Genomic DNA, 26,406 nt, shown 5'->3' on the forward strand with positions numbered 1-26,406 from the left:
GGTGCCAGTTTCTGCCAAACTTTGCCAATGTACTTTTGTCTTGGTCTGAGCACTTTTGACTGTTCAAGGAGAAAGGTTTCCTTCAGCAGAGAACTGAACCAACTGTTTAAAGGGTGTTTTTTCCCTAATAAAACCTTACAGCACTTTTATGTGAATTAGTGCTTGTGAAAGGCCCTGCACTGACAGCCCAAGGAACAGAGGCCCTAAGTTTGTTCACAGGGCAGACAGGGGTGGTAGCAGCACTCCTGCCCTTCCATACTCACACATGTTCTTCACAGCCCAAACATGATTACCTGTTAAAAGACTGATGTAGTCTCTGATGCTCTTCTGTTATTTGACTGCCATCTGGGACTGCCACACGACTGTAGCCAGATTCTGACTGGGGAGTGGTTTTGTGGTGTGGATGCCTGCACATAACCTTCCTCTTCACAAGGTATACAATAACTTCTACCAGGTAGTCTCCTTTTATTGGATTTGCACCAGTTGGATTTGCACCAGTAATCTCCAGTGAGAAAAACATCTTTAATTCAGCTCTTTAGCTCAGCTGAAATGTGATTATTAAAGTAGTAGAGGAAATGTCCTTACATAATAGAACTAGAATAGAAATGCTTATGTTGGCATCACCAACAGTAATACAAAGTGTAAGGGTAAATTTGTATTAAAATCAGAAGCTGCATGCAGTGTATTCAAAGTCTATAACTCCAGACAGCAAAGGTGTTAGAGACAAGAAGCCCTGTCAGGATTATTGGACTGCACAGACACTGAGGTTTTGTGTTTAACACACACCCCCTCTTGCATTAGCTGGACAGACTGTCCCACTGGGGCCAGCCTGATCTGAGCAGGTTACATCACCCATTTCCTCCAAAATGAGAGGAGGTTGGTTATGTATAGAGAGCAGCCCAATGCTGGGAGTGTTGCCAAGGGATGGGGGAAAAAGACATTGCCACCACCATAAGGTGAGGGAGGGTGGGGGGGACCAAGCAGACCCAGCACCCTGGGCTCAGCAGAAAAAGAGGCTCAAGCATTTTAGGCAGTCTTAGGCAAGAAAATCAGTATGAAGGTGGTTTAGCAAAGACATGGTACCTCTAGGTATAAAAATTAGCACAGCTCTGGGTATCTACAACAGCTTTTTTTATAGATATCTTGAAGGTTTAAGCGTTTTTCAATGTGTATGTTGCAAATTATGGCTGAGTTTTGTGGACTGTTTTTAGCAAGTTAAGAGAAGGAATTGTGGCATTTTTGACTTTGTCTTCTTGTTGAGAATTTCTGATGTTACATGAATTATGGTCTGTGAAATAGTCATGGTGAGGTAATTAATATTTTCACCGAGGCTTTAAAATACAGGAGGAACGAAACACTTCGGCATGGAAAATGCACTTCTGGTCTGGCACTGGCATTTACTGGAGCTCAGAGGAATACTTTCTAAGGAAAAAAAACCCTAAACCTCTTAATATTTGTTTGAGTAATATAAAGATTACTGACTCTCTTGATGAACTGTCCCATTGTGAACTGAGATTAAATGCCTCACTTCATATTTTCCTGGTGATTCAACTGTGAGGGATTTGAATCTTCATTACTGATTTTCCTTAAAGAATAATTTAAAACTATTAAACCTCAATGAATTTGAGGTTGGATTCAGTGCAACTGACTATGTTTAGAATTAAATACAACAATTCAATGATAAAGAACTTATTTTACAACAGTGTTGTATTTTGTGATGACGTGATTTCAATGGATACACAAAAATATGGCTGACTGTTTCCTTATTTTCTTCTATGCTCTGCTTGTACTTCTGAAAGACCTACTGGCATCTTGTAATAATCTTTATGCTTAATTTAAGCATATTAAGAATATATATTAAGAATTGGGAGAAGATGAGTTTGAGAGAATTAATGTGAGTCACCTGTCCACCAATATCGCACCTATAAAGAATTTTTCCTAGAGGGCACTGAAATTTCTGTGTGGTTCCAAGCAGCAATTTGTCTTAACCAAGCTTATTTCGATGCATTTCATCTTATGGGTCTCTCCAAATGCTTTGTACACAGTACCTACGTATATTTGATCATTTAGGAAGTCTTGCTGACAAGTAATTTCAAGTGATTCTGTTCATAATCCACAGCAGGATTATTACAGATGGATGCATGACAGTGTCTTGGATTTCTGGTGGAACAGCATTTAGGATATGAACCTGAATACACACACAGTACTGGGAGGATAATTGTACTTGGTTTAACAACACTAATTTATTGAAACAGGCTCATTATCTGGCCCATAATTTACAACCTGAGTTTAATGTGTCCTTTTCTCTCTCCTCTCTCTGGCACTGTCTTTTTCTCCTTCTCATCCCATCATCCCTGTCCTCTTTCCATCTGTCTCCCTGTGAAATCATGGACAAGTAGCAGAAGCCTGAGCTACCATCTTTGCTACAGTGTGAAAGATGACTGCATGTAAATAACACTCCCTCAGCTTTGCACCATCATCAGTGACTTTGGAGGCCTCTGTGCCATGTATTGTCCTTGGGACAGTGTCACTGAGATGACAGGGAGCTCTCATCAATCTGGGCCATCTAATAAAAGGGCAGCTCCTCAGTGACTAAGCTCTCGCTGTGCTTTTGCTTCCATAAGGGATGCTTAGATGCGTTAGGACCAGCAAAAACACCCCGTGCACCACTTGCAGTCTCAAAATAGAGCTTATGCTGCATAGAAGTGGCTCCAAAGACTTTTTCTGGCCCTCTGTGCTGGGATGACTGCTGTGCAGCACGCGTGCAATGACTGCATCCTGATGAGGAGTGGTGTCATCTGATGCTAAATGACAAGGCTGCAAACCAAACACAGGAAGGTCTTTACTTGCTGCAACAGCTGCTCCCACTGCTAATTGATGCTGTGAATCTGTGGCATCATCCCAGTGCTTATTTTAGGCTGTTTCCAGCTGTGAAGGTTTTTGTCTCACAGCTAGTGGTATCTGTGCAGCTGGCAGAGGGAGGTAAAAATAAACACAACTAATTCAGCAAAGCAATGAGAAAAATGTACAAAGAAATATAAAAATATTATAAGTCAAGGTTATTTCAGAGAGACATCTGAGTTTGAGTGGAGAGTGACTGATCTGGCCTGGAAAAGGGTTGATCACCTGCCTGTGACTATCAAGAAAATGGGAAGATTTTAAAGTGAATTTGGGACTTATTAAATTTGTTGGATGACAAAATTTTCTAAAGATCAAGCTCTAATGGCACTATTGACAGTTCCTCTACAATGGCCTACACATATGCTTAAACATTTACTGAGGGGGAGGCATTGTGAAGAATGAAAATTCATATATTATTTTCATTAACTCCTTGCCTCTTTCCTGAGTCTCAGTTAAGCAGCTACTACTAATTAGAGGCCTTCCCCTCCCCTGCTTTTAATTTGGATCGTTAACCTTAAGAAATAAAATTTGTACCATCAAACTCACTTCTCCCCTTTGCCCACCTCTCTTTCTCTAACACCCAAGTTAAAACAGCATTAAGGATGGCTTCAAAGAAAATATGCAAACATATGAGACCCTAACCCCCTGCTGCCCCTACTTGCAAGGTAAGACAAAACCAGCTGGTCTGCAGGTCATGTCCTGCAGTTGAATATCTATCCGGTTTGAAATCAGCCTGTGTATAGGCAATTTTAGAGGAAAAATATCAAAGTGGATTTTACAAATTCTTTATAATGTTTAGATGCTCTGACTATTGTAGGAACCTTGGCATTGGAAAATTGTCATGAAGAGAAAATCTGGTGCTCAAAAAGCCTACTCCCTGGGTATTCTGTTTATGTGCTTCTAATTATCTTACCAGCTGGTGAAAACAACTATAAATATGTGTAACCACTATTATTTTAGACCTCATTAAGCATCCGAATGTATGTAGTTCTGGAAATTTGTCTTGAACTTCAGTGACAAGAAACATAAATACTTATATAGTTATTTCAAATATAAGTTTCCTAGTTTTAATTTCAGTTAAATCTAGGGAGTTTTCCTCCTTAAAACAAAATTTGATTGATCTTATTTCAGTGACTTTTTCCAGAGATTTATATTTTTAAAAAAATGCTTCTAGTTGTCTACCATTTTGTGAAAAATGTAGGTCACATGTTTGTTAATGCCAAAACCATTAACTTAGAAATGAATTCTAATTTTCCAGATGGAAATATATCAACTAAAGTTTTGCCTCAGAGTTATGGATATACCAACACAAGCAGTACATTGGTTTCATGGGTGGGGAGCCTGCTCTAGCAGTGCCAGATTATGGCCTGAAAATGCTGACCTCTGCTCGTTTTAAATATGTAACAAATTTTTTCTTGCCAGAACTTAGGGAACTGGCATTCCCAGGTCAGTCACGTTACCTAGAATGCAAATATGTTCTACCTACAGGAGCGAGACATGAACTAACAGAAGGGTAAAATAAATGAACTTCACTTGATTTTATCAAGTTTCTTTACTTGATAACCTTGCTCAGCTATTCTATTTACAATATCATGAAGTGTTTTCTTAATGCATTCTGATCTGTTTCATAAGGAGAAATGCTACCTAGAAACACAGAAACAAACATTGCAACAGAAAAGAAGCAAGTTCCTAAAACAATATTTAGTTAATCTGCAATAACAGAGAAGTCCCAACTTGATCTCTTTGTTTCAGGATATCCATTTCCTAAAGTTTCCTGTAAGTTTGGATATCTCCACTGGTGTAGAGATATATTAATACTGTTATATGGCAGTGGACTATGATATGAAATAAAATGTCTTTATATAAGCAGTTTGTCCAGCATCACTACATTTATATTGATGAATTTAATATAAACATTGATAATTTATGTTGATTTGTATATTGATAAATTTAATAAAATATTTTAAAGTGGCTACAATTAATTTAAGTTTAATATCCCAACACAGTGGAATAGTATTAAGTAGGAAAGAAATTTGTCACCCTTCACTCAAAGGAACACTTTAATGTTCTTATTAAGGAACAGTTCAATTACAGATATGTGAGTAAATTAGGAGAAGTTTTATATTTGCTCTTATCCCATATTTAAACGTTTTCAGTATAAAGAAAACCCCATCCCTTTTTAGTTTTCCAAAAAAGTATGAGTGAAGCTCATTAGAAATGGATTTACATCCAATAAGCCCTGGCTGGTAATGGGAGTTCTCTTGGGAAAAGAGTGTGCAGTGGTTAACTTTCAAAGACATCTATTAAAAAAAAATTGGATTGCTCTGGATTCATGATTTTGTTAATGAATAATGTTGAGCACTGAAATGTGTGCATTAAAAAGAAAACTAGACAATGTTCTTCTACATGGGAACAAAGCTTTCCAGAATATTTTGCACAGGCAGAGGATAGACGACATCTGTCCAATACTAGCGGAGGTTTTGTCATCAACGCTGCTGAGACCAGGATTTTATTCAGTGAGTTTGCATTTTGCTTTAGGGTGGGGCTGTAGAGTTAAGACCTCACGTAAGGACGCAGCTCCTGTGAAAGTCACTTGCTGCCTGCCAGGGTGCTATTTTGAAGCCTGTGAGAAACACCAGTGTCAGTACAACCAGAAAAGCAACAAGTTACACAGTTCCTTAAACTCTAACTTCTCTTCACATTATTGCTCCAAATTCTGTATCTGATGAGGCTGTCACTCAGCAGCTTATGCCAGATAGCCAAAATAAAAGAGGGAGATAATCCCAATTTTTGCCCACAAGCCTGCAGTTGTTGCAGTGGAATGAGTGCTGCTGAACAAAAGGTCTCCTCATTGCTGAAACACTATGCTTAATGCATCCCCTCAAATAAAATCACTCAGAATGATTTCCATGGATGTCCTACCTAAAGGGACAGTGACCCAGGGAGAAAAAAGCCTGAGAGTTGGGGAGAAGAAAAACTTCCTTGGATACATAAGAATCAATGATTTTTTAGAACTTTTTTTCCCCCAGAACATCCCATTCCTTTTATCAAGCCACCTAGGTAGATTCTTGAATCCACCTCCTGGAAAGGAGGCATAAACCTGCTGCCTGAGCTGTCTTAAGAGCTTGATCAAGCAGTGAGGTGCCTTTTACTACATGGAAACTAGAAGGTCAGAAGGGGAAAAAGTACTGACAAGACGGTGATTATGAGCATTAATCATAACAATATCAAGGTCTTATATAGCACTTTTCATCAGGAGATTTTAAAGCACTGTAAAAAAGAAATGAGTCTTATTATGTCCATATTTTAGATCTAAGATGTGACCCCCAGTACATTAAGGCTTGTTCTCTGAAGGGGAAAAAAAGACTTCTAGAATCAACAATACTTACTCTTTGTTAAATTTCTAATCAACACAGCAAATGTTTTTAAATCTACTTTTCCTGTGGATGTGTAAGGGAATTTGCTTTACTTTAACTTGATATAGAACTAATTAATAAATATAATTTTTATCAGGATGCTGCCATCAGCTGATTGAACCAGTACATTGACATTTGCAGGACAAATTCAGAAAATTCTGTTAACACATTCAGTGATGTTGCTGGTTACGGCTTCATTTGCTGGGGATTGGTAACTGCATATCTGCATATTGCAATGACCAGTAAAACAGATCAGCTTAAACCACCTCCTGTCAGCCCTCAGGAAGCAATGAATTCCGAAAGCCAGCATTTCCTAGGATTCTTAAGACTGATGCCAGCTCCTGAGCAGTGGCCCCAGGCCACCCTTCCCCTTGGTTTGTGATGTCCTGTGATATGGAATATCTCTTTGGTCATTTTGGGTCTGCTGTCTCCTCTCAGTTTATTGTGTCCCCCCAGCTGACTTGCTGTTGGAGAAGTGTGAGAAACTGATAAGTCCTTGAGTTAGCATAAACACTGCTCAGCAACAGCCAAAGCAGTGTGTTATCAATATTATTTTCATCCTAAAGCCAAAAAACACAACACTGCACTACTAGCTACTAGGAAGAAATTTAACTCTGTCCCATCTGAAACCTGGACAGCAAGGCAAATGAAGCACTGCCATTGTGGTATCTTTTGGCTTGGTTAATAGAACAGCAATACAATAGTTAATAAAATAGGTAAGGCTTGTATTACTGAAGAGAACTGGGATGTCCTCCAGATGGGCAAGTCAGAAATTACTTAGCTGCAATCCTTATCTTGAAATCTTTTTGTTGTTTAAGTAACTATTAAAAAAATGCTGAACATTCAGGTGTAGCAGAAATTTTGGGCTTCAGAGGAAGGTTAGAAGAAAATGCTGATTTCATCAGGAGCCCATAGCCCACAGATTTCACGCTGCTATTCTCCCTTGAGGGCCATAGTTCCATATTCCATAGCAGGAAAGTGTCTCTAGAGAGAGATGAATCACAGCCTGTTACATCAGTGTGACAAATGAGTGATGTCAGATTTCCTGCTTGAATGTAAATGCACACCACTGAGTGCAGCTCCCCACTTTAACTGCTGAGGGTGGAAACTTACCCTTATGGAGTCTGGCACTTCCCTGCTGAGCCCATCCTCTCTGAGCACTCCTTGAAGGATGACAGACATGGCATCTCTTCTCATCTTACCTGTAGCTCCCTATTTTTACTCTCTTTCAGATGGCAAAACGCCTCTTGAGCCACCCCTCTGCCACTCCTTCTGCTCTCATGCTTGTCTCTTGGAAAAGCAAGTTCTGAGGACAGATGCTGCTTTCTCCTTTTATTACTAGTGCACCTCTCTGCAGAGTCTTATGATACACCACAAGTTACAGTTCATAAGTGGACACATGTGAAAATATTATAGCTACATGTTCTCCATGCCATTAATTTAACCAGTATTGACTTTGCCCCCATTTCATTGGTGTTATCTTACAGTGAGAATTAACAGCTGTGAAAATTTAGCACACACTTTTCCAAGATCCTGGTCATTAGGTCAGAGTGCTGAGGTGTGTTAATCAGTTTGGTGTGCCTCCCCTTTTCTTTTCTGCTGTGAATGGCCTTTACAGGGTAAGTAAGTACTCTGCTTTGTCACTGTCCCAGTACAGCAAATTATGTTCTTGTTATGCATCACACTGCTAATTTTTCTGAATGGATAATATTGATTAAAATCTATTTAGCAATAAGACACAATTTATGAATGCAGTAAACTTATTTTGGAGGGAGTTTACTTTTTGTTTTTCCTGATCACTGGATAAAATATGGTAAAGAATATTAATCCTGCTGTGGTAGAATACTTTGACAAGGTGTTGAAATCCTTGCATCTAAGACAAAGGTACAGCTATATTTGAAGCACTGAAATAAAAATTGACATGGGCTCAGAGTATTAGGTCTCAAGGCCAGGATATTCACCTTCTATATTAATTTTCTGTTTGCTAAACCCATTTAATAACAGATTTAAAATACTGAAGAAATGGGCAGTACATGTGCACCTCAGGTAACTCTGGGGAAAAAAAAGTTTAACATATTCAAGTCTGAAAATGAAAGTCAGGCTATTTCAGAAGAGCAGATTAAGAAATCTCCCTCACATTCCCCCAGAAATCCTTCCTGGACCTGGTCAAGATGTATTTAACTTGGTGATATGGCTGAAGATGTTAAGGGAAGTTATTGAAGCAACTGTAACTAATGCCACAACAGGCTGTGAGCACAAGAGAAAAAATTAAAATTACTAGTACATGTGTTGGAATTTCTGTTAAAAATTTTAACCTTTTAAATGACTGAAATAGCTAGATAAAATCGGGAAAAGAAAACTCCATGAGAAATTCAGTCTGAGTGTCCTGCAGCATCCAAAATGGTTTTTCTACTACTCCCTTTATTTGTGAAATAAGCAAATCAACGAGTGTTATATTTTCTTCCAAAAGTGTTTTAAAAAAACCTTTCTAAAACAAAATTTATCAGAAATAAGTATATTTCTTGAGACTGTGCCTGAATACCCTGAGTTAATTCACTCCAGTTGATACTACTAGCATTTTACCTTTCTACATCTTCTCTCCAGTTGTAATCAGCTGCTTTGTAATAATTTGTTCCAAAGATAAATAAATGTAACATTTTTTTCTTTATTACCATTTTTAAATTTATTTATTTGTCACTGTGTGCTGCCATTTCAAATACCAGCAAAGTGCATGCCAGAGCCACAGAGGTATTTTGGTGGTTTTTCAGAAGAGGAAAGATGAGGGTAGGCATTGGAAAATATTTTACTATAAGCCTTACATTTGCAAACTAAACCAAATAACAGAAGCCTATTAACTGTATTGCACAGCTGACCATATGAAAATCAAACGTGAATAAAATTGTTTTGAAAACTCCAGTTCACAGAAGGGAGTGTAGTGTAGTATAGAAATTGTTAGGTAAAATTGTACAGGGTTTCTGCATACTCCAGCTGCACTGAGAAACACTGTGTGGAGAAGGGGTTAAACCAGAGCAGGCAGCCCTACCACAACAGGGATATTTTGTCATCTAACAACAAAAGCATTACACTGCTATATTTAAAGGGCTTATATGGTGGATCAAGACTTCCTATCATCTTTAGTTCTGTGGAAGAATGGAACAGAACCTGAAATAGAAAGCAGTCTTATATGTGGGGGACTTGACAAGTTTGTTTCTGTGTTATTCAGTTAATTTTTGCTGTCATTCTCCAGCATAGCTCTTGAATCCATTCAACCTCTAATAGCATGAGAGACTCTTTATTCACTGAGGAGGTGTTGATTAATCAAATTATGCAAGGAGTTGTCTGAATTTTCTTCTTAGAATTCAAATGCTCCAATGTAATTATTCAGTGAAAAATTTGCACAATTTCACTGGTACTGATCACTGCTGTAGCTGATGTGCTCTGATAAAGTCCAGTGTTTCTGGGAATATACTTGGGTCTAGAGCACCAGCTTTTTTAATGATCAATAAGGATTTGAAATCTCATAGTCCTCACACCAAGATTTTCTTGAGGATTAACCTGAAATAAGCTATAATCATGTCAACTCTTGTAGTATTTTTGATATCTTACACTGTGTTGGAGTTTGCACCCCGGAGTGCCAAGCCAGCCAGGAGCAGGGAGTTAAGCTAACCAAAGTGATGCTACCTTTGACTGGAGCTTGGCAGACCTGGAGAGACATGGGTGAGGACCAGCTGACTGAGGAGTCACCTAGAGGAGGTGCTGGGGGTGCCAAAAGGGGCAAGCATCTCCTCCACCCCCATCTGCCTGCCCTGGGATGACTGACTGGGCTATCTGAAGGTCTCTCAATCAGCACTGCTCTCTCACATTTAGGGAACTGGCTGGTGCCCACAGTGTTCAGCACTACTCATAATCAGACTTTTGAATGTGTCTATCCACTTAAAGGAGCAATTTAGGGAACTGCTGATGCCCACAGTGTTCAGCGCTATTCATAATCAGACTTTTGAATGTGTCTATCCACTTAAAGGAGCAGCAGAAAATGGCTAAAATATTAATTAGATAATAGTTCTGCTTTAGTTAATTTGAGAAAATGAATGGAAAGCAAAAATATAGAAAGAGGAGTACATGCAGTGCTTACTCCATATGCTACTTTTTTTTTAAAGAGAGAAACTAAGTCTTGCAGGATTCCATTTTTCTATTCTTATGAATGATGCTGACATTCTGAGCTTTTCAATGCAAGGGACAGGAACATATTTGAAGTATTTCTGCTAGGGTCCAGTACCAGTACAAATATAATATAAATATGTTGAATAGTATTTCAGTGCTGTATGTTTTATGGAGAATTTTGTTTTGTTTTGGTTTTTTTTTTTTTTAATGAGGTTTCTTACATTCATCTGTTTAATGTTATGTCAATAACTGAACCTTTTTCTCCTTTTAATCTCCACAGTGTGAGAGGAAACTATGTTTTATGGAAAATTTTGGTTGGTTTTTTGTTTCTGGGTTTTTTTTTTGTGTGGGTTTTTTTTTTTTGTTTGTTTTTTGTTTTGTTGGTTTTTTTTGTTCATGAGGTTTCTTACATTCACCTGTTTAATGTAATGTCAATAACTGAACCTCTTTTTCCTTTTAATCTCCACAGTGTGAGAGGAAAATACCCTGTAGGTATTTTGTTGAATTGGTGAGATTATTAAACAAATAGAAAAGCTTATTAGACTATCAGTAGCAGTCTAGGAAAAGAGCTAGCCAAAATTGGGTAATTTTCACTCCATAAGAAATTCAGATGTTTTGAAATTTGTTTTTGTATCTAACACTCTAATACTAAATATAAAAATGATGGTTGTTTCTTTTGGTTTAAATATTACTCTATATATTTCCAAAGTTTTCAAGTGCTCCTGCTCTGTACACCTTGCCTGGCTGTGCTGCTCCCAGAGCTGGGCTTCACTGGACATCTCCAGAGAAATGCAGCCCAGCTGGCTGGAAGTCCCCTCTCTGAAGGGATGCAGGGGCTACAAGCAAGTGCCCATCCCTCCTGTGAAGCACAGTGGTAACTGAGACAGAGGCATAGATGCCTAGATGTGAAACACAATGTTTGTTTATGAAGAAACAAAAAAAAAAACCAACCTGTATATTTTGACTGGAACCAGCCTGAGCCTCAGAGAAATCCTTTCCAGTGGAAAACTGAGAATGACACAGGACTGAAGCAGTTAGGTTAATTCCAGTTCTGCAAAACAGATGTTTTGAAAGAGAATAGTTAATAGAGGGAAAGGTCTGGGCAGATCTTCTTTGTTGTCCTAATGACATGACACATCTAGGTTTTTAAAAAGAATGGAATGTTTTCCCCAAAAACTGGTGGGTTTTTTGTTCTATAAAAAGTCCCATAGTCCTGAGACATGAAAAGCAACAGAGAACAGTAAAATAGAAACCAAGGAGAATTGGAGATTAAAATGTTATGGTAAGGTTATACACAATGCAGGTATATGCAGAGAACACCCAAATACACTAGGAAGAGTATGAATCTCTTCCTTTAAAGTTTAAACTAAAGGCCCAATTGGATTTTGTCTCAGGCAAAACTGACACTATAGCTCTCTATAATAGCAAGTAATTTGAGTGTATGTATAAGTCTCTCGCTCTCTCTCTCTTTCTCTCTCAATATATCTCCAAAACACTAAGTAACATTTAGAAGATGGAAAGAGAGAGACTGCAAACATACATATGAAGAGTTTGCCTACTATAGGTGGAATTTAAAGTTAGACTTGTTTGACTTGGTAAACGTGATCTTTCTCTTTAAGTTCATCCTTAAATTTTAAAGCATAATTTGTTTTGATTGAATTTCTAATGTTAATTAGTGAGGCTTGCACTGTTAAAGACATCAAGAACATATAATTATGTTCCTTATAATTATACCATAATTGTTTTAGTATGTTAAATGATCTAATAGATTTTTTCCTGTTTCAACAGCAGCATTACTACCATCTCTGTTTTATGAGATAACTGGCAAGCATTCAGTAGGTGCTTTCAAGCATTTCAAGTAAAGTTTTTATGGGTATTCATCTACTAATGAAATATTCATGCATTATATTTTTCTCTATGACAAGTGACTTTCACTGAAGCGCCTAATGCTTGGTTTGCTTAGACAGATATAACATTCAATCAAACTAATGGAAACTGTGGAGTACTGTTATACTGGTTATTACTAAATCAAATTCTCTTGATAAATATTGAGTCTCTGATGTTAAAAAGCATTTCTAGCATGATGCATGGATAGTAAAGCAATAATCTGGCCCCTTGTTAAAAATGTTAATATTACAGCTGTCATCATTTAACAATTAACATGATTTCCCAAGTGGAGCAATGCCTTAATCTTGGAGTATTAAAAAATACAATCTGTATGTTGTTTGAGATTTTCCATATTGTGCATGCATTCACTCCCAATGCAGAACACTTTGACAAGTTTATACTACCAGCAAAATACGTACACATTCTCTGCTTAAAATTTCATGTTTCCTTCAAGTATCATTACTTTCACCCACGTCAATATGAAGAAATCAATTTTGGTAATTTCATAGGCAGGATGCTAATGATCCTCCTACAAAACAGTTGGTAAAGGCCTTTAGGGAATTGTCAGGGCATACTGATGTCGTTTTTCCTACTTGCTGTCTGGTTGTTAAATCTCATTAAATGAATCTAAAATAAATAAAATATTTTCCCACAATACTTTTCACGTGTGTTCTTTTGACAATTTTTGCAAGAAAAACGGGGTACAAATGTGAAGTTGTTGACAAAGCAATGAATAAAACATGCTTCATGCTAGGTTTTAAATTTATTAAATTAAAGTTCAGGGGTCAATATTATGCTTAATTGTAGCACTTCTGCATATATACGGAAATTGTGACTCCATCAGCTTAATAAATCCCTGGTCAACATGAACCCATGGAGGAGGAGGAGGCCATAAAGATGATCAGAAGGAGTGAGCAGCTCTCAAGAGGTGCTGAAGAGAGGCTGAGACAGTTGGGGCTGTTCAGCCAGAGTACAGAAGGTTCCACAGAGACCTCACAGCAGCCTCCCTGGACCCCTCCCAGAGAGCTGGAGAGAGACTTTTTCCAAGAAGACACAGTGATTGGACAAGGGGGTAATGGCTTTAAAGCAAGAAAGGGTGGATTAGATTAGCTACTAGGAACTGGATATAAGATGCTGGAGTGGGTCATCCAGAGAAGCAGTGGATGCCCCATCCCCCTGAGTGCTCAAGGCCAGCTGGAAGGGGCCCTGGGCACCCTGGTTCAGTGGCAGGGGTCCCTGGTCATGGCAGGGGTATTGGAAATCAGTGATCTTCTAGGGCCCTTCCAACTGAAATCATTCCACGATTCTGTGAACTCTAGGTTGATCACTTTTTAGATGACACTGTGCTGGCCTCCTCCAGGGATAAGAAAGGATTCTCTACGACAGAGCCAGTTCATGAGGGGAAAGTGCCAAAGGAATGCTGGGAAAGAAGATGCAGAGATGATCAGTGATGAATTAAAGGAGTCACCAAACATGCAAAAATATTTCTCCAAGTATTTCACCTGTTTTAAGGCATCCAGAAAACAGACACTGAAAGGCCCACCCTCTATAAATGTGTACAATTCACAGGCCCTGGTGAAAAAAATGTGTCCTCTCTCATCCTACGCCATGAAGGCACATGATTGTCAGCTTTCACAAAGGAGTTTATAATACATGGATGTTGTGCATATGCAATGCATAATATTCTGGGATCAGGTAACTCTTACTTGAAGGTAAAAATTAGATGCAGATGCATTCTGAGGTCTGTATGAATGGGTTTGGAAAACTGCCCAAATCTAAGCTAACCTACCAAGTCTTCAACAAGTAGTGGCCTCCTTTGTCACACTGCAGGTGTTGAAACTGTGAAAAGGTGTCAACACCAGGAGGACTGAAGCCTATTCCTTCTTGTGAACCTGATTCTGGAGCTTTACATTGAAATATTTGATTTAAAATAGTATTATGTATTATTCAGGGATCAGCTAAATTATTCTTTTGACATTGCTGATTTGTTTTCTTTTTTTTTACATTGAAATTTAGAAGGGCAAAGCATGGTGCTAGGAAAATTAGGAAATGTGTATAAAATTACAGAGCAGTAACTCCGTAGGGAAAATGTTTACTCTGCAGGCTTTTCTCTTTAGAACACAACTGCTTTAAAGCATCACATTAATTCTAATGTGTGTGTATTTAAAGAATGTACAATATATGTGAGAAAAAGACATGAAGTGCATAAGGTGGGGCTGCTGTGGCTAAGCACTACTTCTAGCAGAATACTACAGCAGTGCCATGAAATCCTACGTAAGTGGTCAGAACATAAGTAAGAGCTGCCTGTGGGTAGTCCCAACCTATTCACAAGCCCTTTTGAACAATTTTCCTACTTTTTTAAATACTGTTTTTGGCAAACATTTGATACTTGAAATACAAAATGCATGAGTCACCTACTGAGATGGGCACAGTATGTGGTTCATTGAATTTAGCTAAATTGTGAGTAATCTATCAATAGTCCTCATAGTGAACATACTTGTAATAATTTCACACATTACAAACAAGAGTAGGTATGATTTTTCAAGATTTTTTTCCAAGCATTTTTCACTGTAAGTTTTTACATTTTTTACTATGCTCCATCTATTGTTGTGGAAAATTGCTAACTTTTTAGTGATGGAGAATAAAAAGAAAAGGTAGCTTATTGCTCGTCAGTTTAAGCAACAAAGAACCAGAGAAGCAAAACTTGACATATTACAAAATACTGTCTTACAAAGCAAAGTCCTCAACAAGAGATTGAATGAATACAGATTCTTATACAGCTATTGAGATTTATTCTTCTGCCAGCATATCAATTTCTCTTGAGATGAGTAATTTTAAAATTCAGAGGCAGCAGTTCTGAAGGAGAGGGTTGCAAATTACTACAGATTCTGACTCGCCAAGAATGCGGTCAGTTTTTGTGGGTTTTTTTGGGTTTGGGTTTTTTTTGTGTGTGTGTGTGCAGGCTGCACTTAAAAAAAAAAAGAGGTGAAAAGTATGTTTCTGTTTTTGCTGCAGAGAAACATGAAACATGAACATTCAGGCATAAAATCTTTGAGGAGCGTTTTAAACAAACTCCTTAGAGGAACAGGAATTCAGCATCCCTGTGACGAAAATAAGGGGGAGGCCAGCCCCCAAAACACTTCACTTAAGCGCCAGCCTCTGATAAGAATTTTTCCCTGAATGTTTTTCATGAGTGTGAATGATTATACGGACATTTAAATTTGTCCCTGAAGTGTTATTTCAGTAGCTGAGACTTGGAAGCCGCGAACTCCCGGCTCGCACAAACCGGCCCCTGCCCGGCTCCCTCCCTTGCGCCCTGTGTTTTATTCTTGGGAGACCAGCGCGACCCTGACGATGGAATAACTGGTCTGTTATGACAAACTGGTATCTTGTGACTAAATCTTTTCGAAATTACTCTTTCCCCTGAAGAAAAAAATACTAATATTTTAAAAAAAATAGGCTTTTCTTCTGCCTTAGCGCTGGCATTTCCAGCGATACGCTGCCGAGTCACCTTCAGCGCCTTTCCTGCGCTTTTGGCCCGTTAAGGTGCCGGACGCCTCAAAGGCCGTGCTGCTGGCGGAGCCGGGGCCGCGGGGCTGCCCGCGGGGAAGCCCAGCTTCCATGGGCTGCTCGGGGCTCCCCAGCTTCCGTGGGCCGCCCGGGGCTCCCCATCTTCCATGGGCCGCCCGGGGCTCCCCAGCTTCTCGGGGCCACCCGCTCGTCGGGGGTTATACGGCGGAGGGACAGGGGCCCAGGCGGCGGCACCCGCCGCTCCCGCCAGATGGCGCCCTTGCACAAGGGACACAGCGGCGGGAGCGGGGCTGGGCTGAGGGAGCGGGGCCGCGCTGAGGGAGCGGGGCCGCGCTGAGGGAGCGGGGCCGGCCTGAGGGAGCGGGGCCGGGCTGAGGGAGCGGGGCCGCGCTGAGGGAGCGGGGCCGCGCTGAGGGAGCGGGGCCGCGCTGAGGGAGCGGGGCCGGCCTGAGGGAGCGGGTGTCCCCCCGGACAGCCCGCCGCTGCCACGTGGGGTGGCGGTGTGTCCCCAAGCCGGCAGCGGAGTAAAGACCCTCGGTTTCTCTTCCGCGATTTTAGCACCTGCTTATCTCCGCACCTCCGCGGCCGCACAGAGCTCGCAGCCCAGGCACTCGGCTTTTCGTTCCGAAAGTACGGAACACTTGTCAGTGTGGCTGGTGGTGCATCAATGGGAAATGTGGGAGCAGGAGGTGTGTGAGGTGTGCTCACCGGGCGACACCTCTGCACGCACCCCATGTCCCATTGCTCATGTGGTACTTCTTCCACAAGTTCCATGAAAATTAAATCTTGTAGTCACTGTTAAAGATATCGTTATCTATTGGTGAAATTTCCTGCCCAGAATGCTGCTACTGAATTGCTAGTCCTTCATATGCTTTCTCTTTACAAGACGTCAGAAGGAACTTCTGGTTATGAGTCAAATAAATCACAAGTTGTTTGGTGTTTTGGTTTTGGCTTTGCTTCTTTTATGAATTAATAACTATTTGACTTGTATGTATGCATAAATATCTGTGAAATTCAATGACAGAGAAACTCAAGCAAATGTGGCTATTCCAGCTTGTCCCCCAGCCACCAGCCTTGGAACCAGAACATAGTGTGAATAGATGGAAGAAAAGTACCATGAACTTTTACCCCTTTGTTTTTTATTTAGCATCTTCTTTGACTATCCTTATGAGTCATGCATTTTTTGGGCACAAATTACCATCTGGACAAAATGCTTTACCTACTTTGCTAAGCAGCATGACAATCCCAGGGGAGGTGAAGATAGCATTGGGACATGGAAGACCATAGTTATACAAGCTGTTTGAAAAACTGTTTTAAGAATTTGGTGAAGCTTGCTTTTATATTTGTAGGTTTTACCTTTTGAATGCTTCTTTCTTATTTCACACTGTTTATGGGTTACAATGAAGTAAAGCTTTAGAAGACAGAAAATTATTTTCTGTTAAGTCTCAGCAAATGGCTAAATCAAAATCATAAACTGCAAATATCACAGTGTTAAAGGCCTCTTTAACAGCTCTCTTGTTAACTTAGGTGATTTGTGTCAGTAATTAAGATCCTGGATGGCAAAAGTTTTTGAATTGTATGTTGTGGAAAATGGGAGAGGACAGACATGGGAACAATTAAGGAAACTATGGCAACAAAGGGCTCAGTAGCTCTATACAGGTAAGAAATGCAAGAAATGTATTTGGAAGAGAAAGAGGCTTAGGAAAAGAAAACTCTGCAGCTGTAGGGAACCAGGGATGCAATTAATGCCTGATAGGTAAGACCAAGAGACAAAAAATCATCTCTGCTTAGGGTAATTACTAAAAAAAACTTCATGCAACATCTCTTTACCACTCAGGGTTTGTATCTGCAGTCTCAGGTGTATCATGAAAACTATAAAGAATGAATGCTTAGTTACATTGCTGGTCAGAACATCAGAGCAAAGAGGTCAAGGAATCAGTCAATGCTCCAGTTTTTCCCACACATATGATAAAAAAAAAAAGATAAACTGCTGTTTATTGGACAAATAATGGCTCTTACTGGACAATCAGGTGACTGATCCTCCTATAGAAAAGCTCCATTCAGAAGGACTTCTACAATGATCCCTTGGCTTTTAATTTCTTGTTTATCTTGTTTATCTTGGCAGTTCTTAAATTTTGTGTTTTAAATCAATATATTCATGGCTTCGTGGCATTATTTCATGTTGACTGTTTGGACTCTGTTGTTTCATGCGTGTGAGAAATCAGAAATCTGAATAGCAGGATTGGCATTATTTCATGTTGACTCTTTGTTTGGACTCTGTTGTTTCATGCGTGTGAGAAATCAGAAATCTGAATAGCAGGATCTTTCAAGAACATGTATATAAACTCTGACTTTCATGCTTCCATGCATGAGTATAAAGAACATAGAATTAATGGCTCTTCCCTAGCACTCTTCAGATGCAACCCAGTGACTGCTCAGCTCATCCTTTTTGCAAACTTTAAAATCTGTAAACCTTTTTGCAAAGGTGTGAAGAGCTTTTTTCCTTTCCTTATTTGAAATTAATATTTTTTCAAAGTCTATATCTGCAAGGCCTCTTCAAACTGTTTTGCATCCATGATGTTTTCTGTGCCAAAATCCAAACCTTTGGGATTCATGTACAGGCATGGTCTGTTCTACTTAGACAAAGACAAGCCCCAGATACGTGTTCAGCATGTTTATGTCTGTCTGAGAATGCAAAAGTTTGGATATTCATGGTTTAACATCCTTAACACTAACCATCTCATGTAATTCTAAGAACTGCTGTACTAACAATGTCTGAAAAATTCCTAAACTCATGGCATTGAAGTCTCCAGGAGGGAGAAAAATAAACATGGTTCCAAAAATCCTCATGGGATTCTTCAAAAAGAGGCCTATATTGCTCCAGAGCTAAAGACTTGATGTCCTCTCTTGCCCCAGGCATGGAGATGCAGAACACACTGCCAGGTGATTTATGCAAAGGGAACCTTTGTTCTAATTGTAACAGCACTGGCCATACTGAAGGAACAACAGTGGTGTATCCAAATAGAGGATTAAACACCTTGTCCACCAATGCCCTCTACAAGGAATTAGCAGTTAACACTGATGTTTGTAGCAGTTGAGTCACCTCATAAGACCATAACTCAGCTACCCAACTTTCTGCTTCCACTGGTTTCAACTGAAAAATCTTCCTCCCTCTTTGTGCACAGGAACCTTCAGGAAAATTCAGTTGGATCACAGTGGAATGATATTTCACATGACCATTCTGGCTACTGAGAAGTCATGATCATTATGGCACACCAAGGAAGGGATCCTACTGTCCACCAACACCTTCATCCAGACGACCTGTGCTGCACTCAAGTGCCATCCTCTTTTGCATGAGCTGGATGAATTGTGTTTGTTGGTCACCTGTAGTGGGCTGTCTCTGCCACACTCGTGGAGCTGCCATTTATGCTGTGCTGGTGCTTTCAGATGCCAGCCTGGACACCCTAAGTTCTCAAGGGTTTTTAGGCACTTCCCGTACAACAGTGGAGATCCTCAGCGTGCTTCCCCCACCTCAGTGAATGAAAGACCTGGAAAGATCTCATTGTCCTACACACCTGCAAGGCTGTGAGAGTCCAAGCAGTGCCTGTTACAGCTGGGTAACTTATTGCTCTCCCAGTGCTGTACACCAGCCATACTGCCTAAACAACATTTAGAATAAACAACTGAAAAAGAGAGAAGACATAGAAGATGTTCACCCCTTGCAATTGTTAGAGGCTGATAACTGTTGTCACAGATGCTGCATGTAGGTCAGAAACATGGCCTGAAACCACAGAAAATTCAACTACAGCAGCTGAAGATTTGGAAAAAAATAAGATCTAACAAGCTAGAGGCTGCAAAACTACAAGGAAAAGAAAACATTACTTCTCAGTGCTGTATTCTAATCTGAATAAGAACAGAGTTCAAGGTTTGCTACAAAGGATCAAAGAAACCAGATGACTAACTGGCAAGAATGAAAATGAGGATTAGAAGCAGCAGACAGGAACCTGAACTGGAAAGCAAACCAAAGCTTTCTACAGCTGAAGAGGCTTGGCAAAAAGGATCAAACCATTGTGGAGAACGACAGCTTCAGGCACAAAGAAGATGAAATAATGATTGCAAAACCCCAGGTTGTGATAAAGGAGACCAATTGCTTAAAACCATACTTAAAGTGCCCATTCTTCTATCTGGCTTTTTGTGGAGTAGTTTTGATTAATTTAGCTTTGGTTAATATACAGCATTAAAATTTAGATTATGAACTGGATAATATACTTTATTCAAGTTTAAATTACTTAAATCATACTTATAGTAGAACCAATTCCATATCTTATAGGTGCAAAATCTCATGGGACTTGTGGTGTTTAAGGGGATGGAAATTGGGCAGCAAGATTAAGTGGGTCTAGTGCACACCTTCATGAATTGGATATATGTTGCTGTCTTTTCCTAGTCAATATAATCTAAGAAGTGTGGAGGAACTGAGCTCTTGTTAGGTCTTTTAATTCAGTTCCTCATTAACTGGTTGGTGCTGCTGAATTGGTAATTGCCCTTTACCAGAAAAGCTGCTAAGATATTTATCCCTTCAGAGTTGTACACGTGTGATTAAGCCAGTCAGGAAAGGATCTGTATCTTGGCTGCTGCCTGCTCAGCTCCTCCTAGATTGTCACACTGACCACAGCTAATGCATTTATCCAAATAGGGTACCACAGATTCAGCTTCCCTGCTTCTGCTGTCATTAATAGTCATAAAGTCCATGGGACCATCAAGATGTTTCCAAGGTACTTGAATTGTTACTTCAGCTTTGAGCCCTCCTTCTGGCTGTGGAGGCAATTAGCTGTAGGCCAGGTTTTGCTGAGCTTGGAAAGCTCTGTGGTGTGCTGTGATCTGCAACACTTCTGGGCTCTTCAGAGCTTTTTGCAAGTGCTAGTCACTGCTTCACCTTTCTGCTGCTGTCCTCTCATGCTTTCTGGAATGTTGTAGGAAGCTTCAATGGTTGGCTGGGGTCACAAATAAGCAGGAGAAGGTGTCGTTACCAGGGGCAGCGAGGAGGAACCTCAGAGATCCCAGCAGATATCCATTTTCCTATAGAAATAGCAAAGTCCTACTGTTTATCCTCAAGATAACATTGTAGTGGTGTGAGGATCAAAAGTCATAACAGATAGCCTATTACACAGAGAAACAGGAGTCTGATCTTCTCAGAAGTTTTAGGCGTATCTTTGACACTTTATGCAGGATTTTATACCATTTCCAGTCCTGTATGTGATGACATTGCACTAGTCTTTTTTTTTTTCCAGCTTTCTTCTGCATTTGGATTCCTGTGGTGGGAAGAGGTGATTTTATTCTGCTTCTTCACTGTGGAGTTCTGCCATTGGTGGGACAGCTGTCTGAGGCTCCTTGCAGATAACTAATTCAGAAAGACTCCTCTAAATTGTCCTGACAGCTTAACTAGCTCATTGCTTTTTACTGTGTGAGAAATGAGAATGGGTAACAAAGGTGACAGAAAATTACCTTTTTCTTATCCCTTGATATGGTCCTGAGTATAGCCTGGCCGTAACTGCAGTAAAACTGGTGTTGGGATTGATTGCAAGTTATTACACAATCTTTCTTTTAAAAGACTTCTGAGGTGTGTTCCAGCAGGAGGGGAAGAAATGGAAGAAGAAGGTGCTGTTTCTTGGGGGGTTCTGTTTCATATTTAAAATATCTCTAAATACAGTTGCAGAGGTTGGGTCATGAATTCTGCAATTGGGTACAAATATAAACGTGAGTTGTGAATTACAGAGTGAGTAGAAATAAATGTTCATTATAAGATTGGTTGAAAACTTCTACCTGAAAAATTTCTTCAACACCAGCAAAGGCAGACAATGATTAATTTATGTCCTTTCTTCCCCCCTTTTCATAATATAGGCTTTCCTTAACAGTGTTGAAATTTCAAACCCACATGAGGGGTTTGAAAGGGTTGCCTTTTTACTGACTGAAGTGTTGGGGCTGGAGTTGAACACAACTCCAAAATAAGTAGGGGATTGAAGCGTTGGTTGAACAAAAACCATAGCTTACCACCAAAATTATGTACCCAGTAATTCCCACTTGGAAATTGTAGTTTGTTTGTCTACTTTTCTCTCTGATTTGGACTCCAATACAAGGATGATTTTGTAGGGCACACATTATCAAGGCTGGAAAGGAAACCACCTTGTATTGAGCTTGGGAAGGTTTGTCCACCATGGTGGGTGGCAACACAAGTCATAGAGGCAACATTTCCAAAACAGAATTTTCTGTATTTAGCCAGAAGTATTTAACCAAAGTTTCTTTTTTACTCTTCCATTAAAACTGAAAAAGTGCACTAGTGAAAATACAGCTACACAAGTTCCTTTTTCTCATCCCACTGTTCTAGTGGATCTTCCTGCTTCCCAGTCTCTATCAAGATAAATGCAGCTAAAATGTCTGTCTTCTTCCGTTAAAAAGTAGAGAAATGTGTAAAGACACTAGAAACATTGTTGTGATGTACTCTACTCTGACTGCAGGCTGCTGCTGCTCTGTGCCAATTGCCTGGGAGCTGTGGGACCAGCAGGATGCTGCAGCTGGAACCAGCATGTACCACTGACCCAGTGCAAGGTTCCACAACCTGAGAGCTGCTCTCTTGTAGCACCATAAAAAAAGACAGAACTGCTGAGAAGTTTTGGAGGATCCAGTTTATACAATTGTATTTCTCAAAGGCAAAGTCTTTCTACTTAGGCTGTTTTTGAGGCTGGCTGTTTCTGCTCTTTGTTTTAAACACCAGCCCAGCTTTGTGGAAGGATCAGCTCCTCCTTGGATCTGGGAGTGTCGTTTAGCACCTTTTCTTATCCTTCAAACATCATTGCAGGATTGCTCTCTTCTGCTTGAGGGATCTTTGCCCACCTCATCCTTTGGTATTTTTCAGTGGGTGCTTGACCTGATCTACTGGGGTTTGTTTGATTTTGGTTTATGTGTGTGAAGTTTGCAAATTATATTGTCCCATACATAGTGTGGGAAGGGCTAAACTTCCAGTTTATGTTGTGATGTAGGAAAGGCATATCTGTGCCTTTCAGATCTCTGGTTATGTTCAGAGGGTTCAGTTGTAAATAGGCACAGATGTTGCCACATACTAGCTGGTTTGTGCTAGGCAAACTAAGCAGCCCCTGGGTTGACTGAAAGGGGCTTTGCCCAGTCACATCTCTCCCAAGGCTGCAGGCATTTCACTGGCCAGAACCTGAAAGGGCGTAGAGATCAGACCAATGAAAGTATCCAGACTGGGTTTTTCAAATCTCCTTTATAAGAAAGGGCTTGAGAATGAACTCTGTTCACCATATGAACATCAGAGTGAGTGCTCTCTTTGTCTCCAACCCACTCCCCCCCAAGTCAACCTCACAGACAGAGACATGTAATAGGGAAAGGATAATGAAGATGTGGTTTTGAATGAACAGAGCAGTATATGCTTTCATGTTTCATTATTTAAATTGAGAGAGTGTGGTCTGATATCATAAGACTGGTGGAATGTTTTTGTTGCTTTGAATTTCTTTTTCCCATCATTCTTGACAGTGACTTACTATATGTTCTATATGGGTAAGTCACTCTAAATTTCTTTCTCTTTTGACTTTGCATTTGCTATTTGGATCCACCAAGGAAATGGAGATTCTCCCTTGACATATTTGTATAGTATTGAACTCAGCAGAACTGTGCTTTAATTAGCATGTTCAAATGGATGTAATGGAAATAATAATAATAATAATAATAATAATAATAATAATAATAATAATAATTAAACATTTAATCATCACAGTATTTGCATAACATTGCCAGCATTTCATGCAAATGTTTTATTCAAATATTTTGTGGGAGTTTACCCATTATCCTTCTCACAATAATTATACATTTTTATAAGAGAGAAACAATATTATTTTTTTCTTGTGGTTTAGGATCATTGTCTCTCTCTTTCTCAACTCTAGTGTAATAATGTCCTTTGCAGTTAATAAAATTTTTCCAACCATTAAGAAAGCTCTGCTTGGTTGGAGGCTGTTATACATTAGAAAATAACTAGTCTGCCCGCCATGACAGTCACTGTCCTTATGAAAGCTCTTTAAGTAACCTACTATGTAGATTTCCACAAAGAATGTCTTGAAGATACTGAAATGCATAGATTTAGTTAGTTGTTTATTCATGTATTTTAACCAGCTGATTCTGTATAGCATGAGCTTAGTTATAACAAGCTGAGTATGGTGTTATCCCAAAGTTTAATTTTTCTGTACTGTTGCTAACACTGATGAAAAGTGCTCAAATTGTCAGATCTCAGACAATTATTCTGAAAATTATTCCTATAAATGACATTGCTCTGAAAGAAAAGCAAAATAACAAAACTACTTGAAAGATGAGAAGAAATAATGCCTCCACCATAAATGGCAAAGTCTTGTGAAATACAGTTATACATGGCATATTGTTTGCAAAAGCAGGGCAAAAGCAGTTTTGACTATTGCTAACACTGCTGTCCATGTTACCATTCTGTGCCATGTCCTGGGTTCTACACTCCTGTGTGATAGCAAAACAGATTCTATTATTGCCAATACAACACAGAAGAAACATTAAACATTGTTTCTGAACAGAGTTCAGAAGTTGGAAAAGCAACAGGTTTAATTATTGTACTTTAAGTTTGAACCTGAAAGCTGCCTAGCTGCCCAGGCTGGAGCAGCAAGGTGTGAGAGCACACAGGGACCTGGAGGCTTCTTTGCCCTCTCTCTGCAAATCTATGTGTGGCCTGTAGATGTTTCACAACATCTCAGGGTCAGGGGTCAAGGCCATCCTGTCTGAAGGGCTAGATCAGAGACTCAAAAACACTGGTTGTCAGAGATTGCTGTGGCCTTTGAGCTGCTCTCTTCTGATCAAGGCCATCCTATCTGAAGGGCTAGATCAGGGACTATATTAAAAACACTGTTTGTCAGAGATTGCTGTGGCCTTTGAGCTGCTCTCTTCTGATGAAGGAGTTGTTCTTAGCACTACTGCCAGAAAACATTGTCCTTCTCAATGCCACCTAGTTGTGTCTCTCACTTGGAGCTAACACAGACTTGTATTAACAAAGTCTAGATGGAAATGTACAAAAGAAAAATTTGCATAATATCAAATCAGGGTTTAATGAGATTACGTCTGCTGTTTGCTCTGTGATAGGTGGTATGTGATTGCATTTCCTACTTCATATGGTGGTTTGAGGGGTTACTGAAAATGGTTATTGTCTTTAAATTTGGTTCACCTGTGCCTGTTACTCAGCAGAGTAGTGGGACAGTACCTCCCTTTATCTCCACACTTGGCATACATTTTCTCCTCTGCAGACTAGATATATTCCCAGAATAAAAGACCCTAGTCTTAGTCTTGGCACATCAGTAGTGGCTCCAACCAGTGCATAGGAGTGATATTCATGATGAAGGGGGAGAAAGATCTCCTTACTATCCGTTTTCCCTTTTAATTAAGGTAAGAAGCTGTTGAGAGAAAGCTTCAAAGTGTTTCATTCTAGGCAGAGTTTCTCAAGGAATCTGGAAACATTTTAGTCACTAAAATATTGTACCTCACTAATTTTTCCAATGCCTGCTAGCAGCTCCTTGGGAAACTTGGACAGCAAATTTTTTTTTATCTGCAAAATCAGGACTTAGTTCTTGCAGGAGCATTGCACACATTCTTGGAAAGGTATGCATGTGCCTCTGAGTGGTCTTGCTTTATCACAACATTTCAGTTTAAAAAAGTAATTTTACTTCATCTGTTAAGAAATAAATAATTTGGGGTCTATGACCATGGGGACAAATACAGAAGACACAAGAACACCGTTTTAGGTTGTTTTTAAACAAGCTCCTTTTTATTATTTTTTTGTTGCTTCAGCATCTCAACTACCTTGAAAGCTGGCTATTGGCTTCTCCATGCTACCCCAGAGGGGTGCTCAGAATTCTTAGGGCTATTTCTTCTCTGCCAAGGCATCTCTTTGCCTTCCTCATGCTACAAGACCTTTCAAAACCCCTCCCAGCAACATCACCAGTTACTGTGGTGGATTGTCCTTTTCTCTTCCTCAGGCTTGTTGAAGAAAAAGCTTAATTTATATGTCTTCCCTTGCTCAGCTGTCTTGTTAAAAGCTTCTACAAGCAATGGTAAAATTTCCTGGATTTTGTATCTTGAAAAATATTGGGGTTTTCAGACTTATTTTGGTTTCAAAGGCATCATTGGAAGATGAAATATGATTCAAGGCACAGTGTCATGGCTAAGAGCATATTTGGGATAAGAAACAGCTAAGCACTGTTAGTTAAGTGGGGATGAATCAGAGACATGTTCCACAAGAGATCTCTGCTTTGTATTCCACTTGGACAATGGACAGGTCTGTGGCATTGAAAGGAATGGCTTCCAGCAAGCTTATTTTTGGCAATCATAGACAAGCTACTTGGCACACTGTTTCACTTAATTTCAACTGAATAAAAGAAGGCAGTCAAGCTCCTTTATGAAAGTGAACAAGGAAAAAAGAGAAGTCTGTGTC

The sequence above is a fragment of the Passer montanus genome, unplaced genomic scaffold (genome assembly GCF_014805655.1).
Source record: "Passer montanus isolate IOZ18808 unplaced genomic scaffold, ASM1480565v1 scaffold18, whole genome shotgun sequence".
In the NCBI taxonomy this organism is placed as follows: domain Eukaryota; kingdom Metazoa; phylum Chordata; class Aves; order Passeriformes; family Passeridae; genus Passer; species Passer montanus.